We start from the raw sequence: 10147 nt of genomic DNA on the forward strand, positions 1-10147 counted from the left end.
TGAGTACTTTCACATTGGGTTGAGGAGCAGCTCCTCACTACTGTTCCTGAACCTGATGAAGCGTGGTGGTGAGAGTACTTTGTGTTCAGTTTTGCTGCATTAAAGGCAAAAATCTGCGTGTTTTGTGGGGGAGGGAAGTGGGTTTGTGTGTTTGTTTGTAGAAAGTGCTAGTTTGGTAACTCAGCAGTTTCTACAAGAACACCCATTCACCGAAAACTTCTCCAGTGTAAATGGCATTCCTAGTCAAGCAAGTACACGTGTGTGAGCGTACCCAAGCGACTGGGACACTCATTTGAAATCTAAGGGACAGAGGTCAAAATCAGTTTGAATAGAGTCTCTTTGATCTCAGCTGAACAGCCAAAACTGTTTGCTCTTCTGGAGCGAGCAGGTCTATCTCATTTTATGCCTGTAGGTTTTTAAAGCATATGGGTCTGTCTCAAAGCAAAACAAAATATTTTTCTGACACTGCTGCAAATCTTTGTAGTGGCGGAAAGCAGTCTGTTTCCTGCCTTGTTCTGAGTAAAAACCAACCCAAAAGCTCTGGTTGAAATCTGCCCTCTTTTCACCACAGGGATGGGAAGTTGTTGTGGGATTGACCCAGTGCAGAGGTATAACCATGAATTAGCAGGAGGGAGGCTTAATGGAGCCTGAGTACCTGATCAGCCCTCAGCTGTGCCTGTGAGGAACCTGTGGCTGCAGCAGGGGAGGTGGGCAGGAAAGACCTACAAGAGGGGAAAAACTCGCTGCGGTGGCAGTGCTTGGCTACAAGAAAATCACCGTGTGAACTGAAAGAGGAAACAGGGAGCTGGAGGCACCCAGGTGGGAGCAGAAACTTATGTTTATGGTTTGCGCTTTGAGTGAGGGAAGGCTGGGATTAAATGGGAGCTCTGCAGAGAAGCTCCAGACCTACCTACTCTGTAGTGGTGTGTAGCAAGGGATGCAAGAGCTGAGGTGGCCGTGTTCCCCTGTGAGTAGAAGTGCTGCAGCAAGGCCTTGCTGAGCACCTTGAAGGAAGTGCTTTTTATTGTGGCGCTTGTGCTGAAATCCTGACTGGGGCTCCAGTTTGCACAGTCCAGCAGGATTTGTATGGTAGCACTGGTGTGGAAAGTTGTTTGCAGATAAAGATTAGATTGAACAAAGGGAAATGTTGAGTGGTTCCTTGGAAAGAGGCTGATACCTTTGATGACTTGCCCCACAAATTAACCTTTTCCCTCCCTGAAAAAAGATGTAGCAAGGCCTACGTATGCCTATGGTGGTGCAGTGGATGCTACACAGCTTTGGTATTCGTGTTTCTGAGACAGTGCTTTTTCCAGTTGTTTCCTGGTGTTCATAAACGATGTCCTGTCTGTCCCCTTGATGTGAATGTCTGGTGACACCCAGGTGTATTGAATGAGTGCTTATGGATTTCTTTCTAATGCCTGAGATGGAGGCTTTTGAAATGTTGCTTTCCAGCAGAGGTACAGGCAGCATGGCTGACAGACTTCTCATTACCACTAGGAGTTTTTGACTGTAGGACTTGTTTGCTCCATAGGCCTACCTGAACCTGGAATTTGTGACTTAAAAGGGCTGGTGGTATATCCCCTATATACCTCATCAGTCAATGCAAGTAAGGAAGCTTCCCCCCCCCCCCCCCCCCCCCCCCGCATAGTTCTAACTAGCTTCAACCCTCAAAAAGATACACAAATGATGCAAGATTTCCTCTCTTCAGCTAATTAGTTGTATCTATAATGGCAATGTGAGGAAATCTATAGGTTACCTGAGGCCTTTTTGTAGCCATAGAGTTTACTGCTGGTGATACAGATCATGTCTTGCATCATATTGCTATGGTGTAAGAACTGAATCTTGTTGCAAAACTCTTGCACAGGATGGGTCTAAATTCAGGAAATCTGTCTAGGTAATCTCGGGGGTTACTGTTTTGAACTTGCACATTATCCGGTGGAGCTTTACTAGATTGTTTTGCTTCCATTTAGAAGTTACTTTGCTTAAAGGGGAAGCATTTAATTGATTTAGAAAAGATCTATCCCAATATTGTCTTGAGCAATTCTCTCTTGCAAAACCAAAATGGTCTCCCTGTAGCTATGATACATATTTTGTCTCACCATATAAAGGTTCTCAGCTGCTTTTCCCCTACTAACTTAGAAGTGAGAGTTTTCTCTATTTCTTCACCCTCAGCACTTTCAAGTGGCATATATTAGAAATTGTGTTTGGTTTCTATCACAATACAGGGCTGAACAAAGAAGCAGTGCTATTTATCTTCTAACCGTTCAGAGCTTTCGTCTTCTGCTGTGGCAGTGTATAATATTAAAATGTTAGCTTCTGCTAATTGGCAAAACTGAGGTATTCTAGTAAGAAATCCTACTAAAACTGGTTCATTACATCTATTCCTGTTAAACATTAACTTTCAATTTAAATTACATGCTGGAAACAGTTGTATTAGAAACACTTCTATGATTAAGAAGTTATTAAAAAAGTCACTAAAATCCTCCTTATGCATACTTATGTCATCTTACACTTTTATCTGTGTGTCTTAAGGCTCTAATGGCACTAGAAATAGTATCTCACAATGCATCTCTCCGTAATTCCCACTGGTATGCTGAAAGGTAGTATTAAGAAGATCATTAAGAGCATAGTCTCTTTATGTTCCCATAAGCTTTCTATTAATTTGCATTTAGCTGTCTAAACTACAGCAAAGTTAATATTTACAGCAAGATAATACATTACTAATAGAAATGTGAAGCACACTTGTTCCTCCTGCTTATTAATACTACTGTCTGGGCACAGATGTGTTTTCATAGGATTTATTTGCTTGCTAGATATGTGCTAATGACAAGCGCACCCAGAATCTTGCTGGACATGCTCAAATTCGTAAGAGCGTGCTGTCCTAAAAACTTGATTATACACCAAGCCATGAGGCCCCTCTGTGTTTCCAAATGTCCCTGTAGAGTGGTGTTGGGAGCAATAGCAAGCAGACTTTACTCTAAATAAACATAATATATATGGACTGTAGAGCAACAATTTTGGCTGAGCCCATTGTGTCTGTACAGCTCTGTTTTGGGAGGCATGCACATTCTACGGGTCTAGCAGTGGCTCATAAGGTTACAACCCATGCATGGTCAAGAAGCGATTTGTGTTTGCAAGAGCAACTGTATTGGGCTTTCTGCACATTCAGGCATGTGTTGCTATGTTTGATGATGGAAAACTGGAGGCATAGATGTGGATGAAATTGCAGGATTTCATAAGCTGGTACTCCAGGCATGAATCTAGTCTGCCTATACTACCAGGCTGCTCCTTTTATTTGCTAGTAGGGAAAGGGACAATGCTATCATCTTTCCAGATGTGATGAAATAAATATTTTGTTAGAATAGAACGTATTTGCATGTATTTGCTACAGTCTGAAGAGACGCGTTAGCTTCCATCAGATGGAGAGGTAGTAAATTTCATTGATTCAACTTTTCTCACTGCCGGCAGCCTTCCGTGCTTTACAGATCTGTTTTTACTGAGACCATTTCTAATGTTCCAAAATTGGAAGCAGTTTTAAACAACTGTTTGTTTAAAAGCTGTCAGAGAGCTGAGGAGAATGAATGTTTTCTTAAACTAGCCCCAGGCTGCCCATCTGATCATGGGCTGTGCCCCCGCTAAGAATGGGGACCCAACTTAAGAGCAGAGAAAGTAAGTTGCAGCAAGTGTTGTTACTTAGCACAGCATCTAGTTTTATTGTGCACTGGTTGGAGCCTCAGTGAACTTTTGCAATAATATTAAATGTGGCTTTTTCATCAGGCCTGCAGGGAAACTATTACAGAAGGTTTTAATCTGTTTTTGACTGAAAGTCCTTCAGGACCAGGCACTAACATTTTGTATGCTGTCATAGCGTGTCTCGCAGCACTGCTCCATTTGTGCCTAGGATCACTGAGTAGTTGTATAATGAAAGGAAAAACAAATGGTGAATGACTCCCAATTGCTTTTGCGTTGTGCTAACTGCACTAAGGTATTTGTTTAAATGAAAGCTTTTAGCATAAATAGCTGTGCATGCAGAAACCAATTAAAGTTTTGAGAGGTCTACCTAAAATTTCTATTTGCTTCCGCAACAGCTGTAAGAATGAAATAAACAGAATAGTCTGACAGGAACCATATGCCCTTTCTTATGTTAGAGCAATAACAATCAACTTGTCATACATTATTGCACTAGTGTTAAAATGTTTGTAAGCTGTGTAATCAGGACGTTTAGCAGTTAGTCTCTCAGACGCTGAAGAACTCAAGCTGCATTTAATTGAAAACTTAATCTTTGAAAACACTGTCAGCTCGGGTCATAACGTAGGAGAAGCTGTAAGGTAAGAGAGGTAAGCATAATGTTAATCAATAATCTGTTGTAACTTTCTCTGAGGTATTTAACCAATTGGTTTGGTTTATGAATACACATAAGCTCTGTCTGGAAATAACCCCCTAAAAGTCTCTCATTTAAGTGGAGAGGAAACTTATTTGTGGGGAACCTGTCTGGAACTGTTGTTCCTCACTTTACTACTATTTGATCATGGTTTTGCAGAAATACACGTTTACATTTTGCTTGTTTAAAAATTGTATTCTTATTAAGGGATATTAGTATACACAGCAACAGAAAAGATTGTGTATGTGAATAACTTTTTATGTGATTTGTTTAAAAGAACAAGCCTTACTTAAAAAGAGGTAAATCTGGTAAGTCGGGGCTAGTTTATGGTACAGTAAATGATTCTAGCCTTCTTGAAGGTGAATACCTAGAGGCAATAGCAGCATAAGCATAAAACCCCTATTCTACAGTTAAAATAAGCTTAAAAATACTACAACAACCCTTTACAACACACCTTTTTAGTGTTGAGCTCCTAACACAATTTTGATGACTGCCAGATCTGACTTTTAAGAATTTAAATAATGGCAAGTATAGCAAATTCTAATTTCCATCGCCATATATGTAAGCCCATGCCTCAGGTTGAAGACTTGTTACACAAACTGAGAAGTTTTAGTTTTGAATACTTATGAGATGTCTGTAAACGAACAGAATTCTACCACAGCTTTCCAAAACTGAGAAAGAGAAGTAGAATAGAGGCTTAAGGGGAGATGGTTTAGTTCTGCTTCACTTGCATTCAGTTCTTCAGGCTTATGTTTCCCATTTCTTCTGGCTTTCCAGTTATGCCTGGCATCATAGCGTAAGGAAGGCTTATGTGATTCTCGGAGCTTGTTCCTAAGGAATCTTTTAGAGACATGGATTTTTTTAATTGATTTTTTTTTTTTTCCCCCCACAATCCTGTTAGGATAATTAAATGAAGGTAGCTAGTGGCATTTGCCTTCAGATTAGGAATACAAAGCAGCAGGAGATTGATTAAAGCAAGATCTTCTTTCCTTGCGAATGTTACCACTGTCACATCCTGCTAAGTTCTGGCTTGTGTTGATATTGACCTTGGGTGCTTGGGTACCTGGGTCGGGAAGGAAGATGGCTATTATAATTATTTTAACCAATATCTACAGAGGAGCATCTGGGACAAATTATGATGTATTCTGAAGGGACAATTGGGACTATCTGGAATAGAATAGGTATTGGCGGGGGGGTGGGGTGGATACAAGAATAGCAAGAGGTAGAAATATTACTTCCTGGGAAGGAAGGAAGCACAAAGGGCTTAGCCTTCTATATCTAGCTGTGATGTTGCTGCTGTAATAACAGATTCTGAAGTCAAGATTTCCCCCCCACACACCTGGATGTCTTGTTTAGAGAGAGTGGTGATAGATGACAGGGTTACAGCTGAAGTTGATAAAAGGTGTCATTCAGTTCAGAATTGCTTATTTTGTGCCAAAGTAAAATAAAAATAGCTAATACAATTTTAAAATATATTTTTGGTTTCAAAGATTGGGGATAGGTAGCCCTGACTGTGATTATAGGGCTTGAGATTTATAGCTCACTTGTTATTCACTCTCTAGGATGCTAATGGGATCCCAGAGCTATGTATTATTGGAATTTATGGGCAAATGGCAGTGTAGCAACATGCTGAGTTGTTGGAAATTTTCATATTTGCTGTGTTTTGATGGAAGACTTTTTGTGGAAATGCATTTCCTAATTTGGTTTGGCTTCCTTGCTGCTAACAGATTCCTTGTGAGGTTATGTAAAATAATCTTGTAGTTCCTGCTAGAAAATGCAGAATGGCAAGATATGTGGGAATGTAAAAAATTAATATTTTTAATCTTCTGTATGTGAGACTAAATATAGGCAGCTTGAAGGGGAAATGTGTCCATGAAGGTGTGTCCACCAGAAATTCTAGAAATCCAATCCTGTTGTGCCACATGTTCTTTTTGGCACTTGGGAACACTAAGGCAATGTATCTTTCTGTGAAATAAAGGTAAATCCTCTTTTTGGGGATGAATCCTGCTGAATCCTGTTCTCGGGATTTGTGCACAACAGTTTTGATTAACTAATAGGCATTGGGGTATCTAACTGACCTGACAGTACTTGTTCAGGGATGAGAGGGAAAGATATAAGGAACAAAACACATACATCTTACTTTTCCTTTTTATGTTTGCCTCACCTGGAATCCTGAAAAAATCTGGCGTCAATAGGTGATCAAAAAGCTAGACCATTGCATGTCTGTTAATGAAAACATTGGAGCTGCTGTGTAATTCTCATCTATTCTCTCTCACAGGATGAGGGAGTTACAGCAGGGTCACTGTTTAGATCCAAGACTCCGTGCTGGTTTATACCCCAGGTAACTTAATTCAGTAGGGTTAAATTGTGAATTATATGTTTCTTAAATTACAGATACTTCCTATCCTTGTGTTGGTTTGGTTTTTATTCATTACTAGATTGTACTCATGGCATGTTCTTACTCTTTCCTGATTTATAATGGATCTCTATTGAATTATTGAGCAAAACTCTTAAATAAAACATCAAAGAATTCTCTTCTACTATAAATTCTCCTATAGTCGTAAGATGTATCAACCCTTAGGACCACTTTCCTCATCAGAATACTGACACTGCTAGACTTATTCCTAAATGTGCTGTGCACTAAAATGTTCATCCAATACAGCCTTTTTTCTTTTGAAGGTGAAATGATTTGCCTTAAATATGCAAAATTAGATTGCTTCTTGTACAAATATCTTAGTATCTGTTTTGTTCTTTCTGGCCACCTTAGGTGTGCAATAGTCTTTTCTGTTCTGAATCCCATTTTATAGGTGAAGAAAAACAAAGTACTTGCAGAAAATGTAGTTAAATTGCTTCTTAAAAGTAAGTCCGTTATCAGAGTTGAGAAGAACACTGTAGCCTGACTTCCAGTCCTTGGTCATCTTCCTTGTTCTGCATGTTATATACTGCTTTGCTTGGGCTAGAGAGCCGCTGTATCCAGACTATATTGTGAAACTGTGAATTGCAATTATTTGTCAGCAGTCCAGTTTGTGTGGGCATCAAAGCTTGAGCACAGGTCTTCTCATGGCCACTCGTGTGAGCTCTCCTTGTTAATGCTTTTTTGGGATTTGTCTGCTTATTTCAATGCATTAAAACTGACTTTATGGTTCTGATTACTGTTGTACAATACCTTTATGCTACCTTTGAGGTTCTTGTCACTTCCATAGAACCAGTAAGTCTGTTTTTTGCCTGGAAGGGGTTAGTGGTTAGTTTGTGCATAACAAAACAAAGAGAAGGCATAGAGCACTGTTCATTTATTCCAGAACCCCAAGAAATAGTTTGTAGTGTAAGTATTATGCTTTAAGGATAGATGAGATGAGGCTTCTGGGAACAGCATTCAGTTTCTGAAAGCATAAGCTTTGATTCCCAGAAAATGAAATTTGGAACAGCTTGGCTTTTTTTTTTTTTTTTTTTTTTTTTTTTTAAATAAATGAAATACTAGAAGAAATACACATGTTTATCTTTAAATGTTTATTTTTTGTGGGCACTATTAAATATATATTTCTGCCATCTGGCTATTTTTCTAAAGGCTAGAATAGGCTTACTAGGATATCTGAACTAGAAAACCCTTCTATTATGTCTTGTTGTCTAATATATTTTACTCGCTCAAAAGGGAATAAGCTGTACAAGCAGAAAATCTTACTTAGGTGCTGATTTTAAAAAAGGGGGGAAGGGACTGACTTTCACCACAAGCTAACACTGCTTCACTGGCAAGAGTTTTCCGTAGGCTTGGCCTGAGAGGAGAAGTTTTTTTTAAGTGCTTGGACAAAATGATGAAAGAACAGTGTAGGTCTGGTGAACGCAAAGGCACCACCTCTAGACTTAGGAAGCCCCTGACCTGTGTTTAGGTAGAAGCTGGAAAAAATGTTGAGGAAATAGGACTATCTGCTTGCCCTGTTCTTCTGCTCTTCCCTAGCATCTATTACCAGTCCCTGACAGAAATAGGATACTGGCTAAGCAGTGCTTTGGGGTATGGCTGTAATCTGTGCTGTTAATGCACCTTCTTGGATTTGGCATGATCTGTGTGTGTGTCTGGGCAACAGAAGACTTTTCTTATTGTTTGGGGCTGTCGGTATGTTTTCAGTTGAAACTCTTTGAGCTCTCGTAAATAACTGATTCCCCAACCCCCTCACCCATTTAAAAACAAAGTAAAGCAAGGTAGTCAAAGAAAGCTCAAGATGTATTTAGATACAAAGTGTCTTTTGAATCCTGCGACAACCTACCTCCTTAACTGCTTCTCATACCAAATTCTAACAATGGGGTTTCTTTGCTTTATGATCTAAATTATTTTATTTTTTGCCTTCAGGACCCTAGATATGTCTTTACAAATCAGGTTTTTATCTATATCAGATGCTCGTGGCAGCGCAGAGTCTCAAGCTTTCTATATTAATTCTCTAATACTTAATATACGTAGCATTTCAAAGATCTTTTTATGCTTTAGTTTGCAGCATTTCTGTGAGGCACACTCTCAAAGAAAGCTTCTTCCAGTTTGCCCAGCTGACTGTAAATCTTTCTTGCCTTTACTGGTGAAATGTTAGTAGGCAGCTCTCAGCTTTCTATCAGCTACTGCTTCTTCCCTGAGCTGTCGGAAACTCCCAAATTATGCATCTGTAGCTCCTGTCTCATTTGCAAGAGTCATTCATTTCTGCCCTTAATTCCTATTCCAACTGGCATTGGGGATTGTGGCAGTCCCAGGCTGTGCTGCAGTACTTGACAGTGTAGATCCTTCTACTGAAACTTGAGTATCTTCCTTCCATCACACTCCAAGATCTTTTTATCTGTTACTAGTTGTTTAGGTCACTTACTAGGCTCCAACAGTGTATTTTCTCTCCTGCTGTTCTCTGATACAGAAAGCTAAATCACACAAAAGACAAAGGAGCCAGGATTTTTGTTATCTTTTCACCATGAAAGCTCCCAAACTTTTTCCTGGCCCACTTCTCCTGGTCTTGCACAAATAATGTAGCTCTGTAGTCAACAGTGGGTCAGAAGGTCCTGTTGGATTGGGAGTTCAGGGTTGTGATGCAGCACTATTGCTGTATGCTGATAAAAGCTGTTCCCTCCTCTGACTGGTTTCATTGCAGCTGGTCTCCTTGGCCCCATGAGGATTGCTGGCTTTGCAGCTTGGGCTACCCCAGATCAACTGGAGACAGAACCGTGTACAAGTCTGAGATGCCAGTTTATTTGCTATGTTTGGTGAAACACAGTCTGATGACAAGAAAGGTAAATGTTCTGTGTGGTAGCTGTGAGATGATTTAAGCACACTCATGTTTTCTGTGCCCTAGAAAATAATCCAAGAGATGTGACTGTTCTGTAATTGAGAGGGGGAAGTGCCAAAGCTACATACTGACTCACCTTTTCTTCTGATATGCAGTATGCCTCCTGTGGGCAAAAGGGGAGAACAAGAACATGGCCTAAGGAAATGTCATCGGTATTCCAGTGCTTCATTAGAACAGGTTGCTTAGGAATGCTGAGTTTTTTCTGTCAGCAGAGGTTTTTAAAGAAAAGCTAAGTAACTGTCTATTAGTCTAAGTTTGCTTTATTTTGTCTTGTAAGAAAAAGATGGACAAAAAAGAGTTTTAATGCTTCTTTCAATTTATATGGAAATTACATGTAATTTTATTCCACCTTTGTGGGGAAACTCCCTAGGTTAAAAATATTTCTGCACCCTGCTGTCAGTGGTGTTCCTGTGGGTTGTGGTTTGTGTAACTGGACATATGGGTCAGATAGAGA

The 10147-nt window shown here is 39.8% G+C and overlaps 1 long non-coding RNA gene across 1 annotated transcript; it reads left to right on the forward strand.

The window, feature by feature from the left end:
- The first annotated feature begins 659 nt into the window (after nt 1–659).
- On the forward strand, nt 660–9922 carry LOC148051413 (uncharacterized). The gene is made up of 4 exons (XR_015699659.1): nt 660–819; nt 6660–6722; nt 9499–9637; nt 9789–9922. It is a non-coding gene; the product is annotated as an uncharacterized LOC148051413 (long non-coding RNA).
- Nucleotides 9923–10147: the final 225 nt, after the last annotated feature.

Source organism: Nipponia nippon, unplaced genomic scaffold, assembly GCF_047370975.1.
Source record: "Nipponia nippon isolate SJK-2023a ecotype South Korea unplaced genomic scaffold, ASM4737097v1 scaffold_6, whole genome shotgun sequence".
Lineage (NCBI taxonomy): Eukaryota > Metazoa > Chordata > Aves > Pelecaniformes > Threskiornithidae > Nipponia > Nipponia nippon.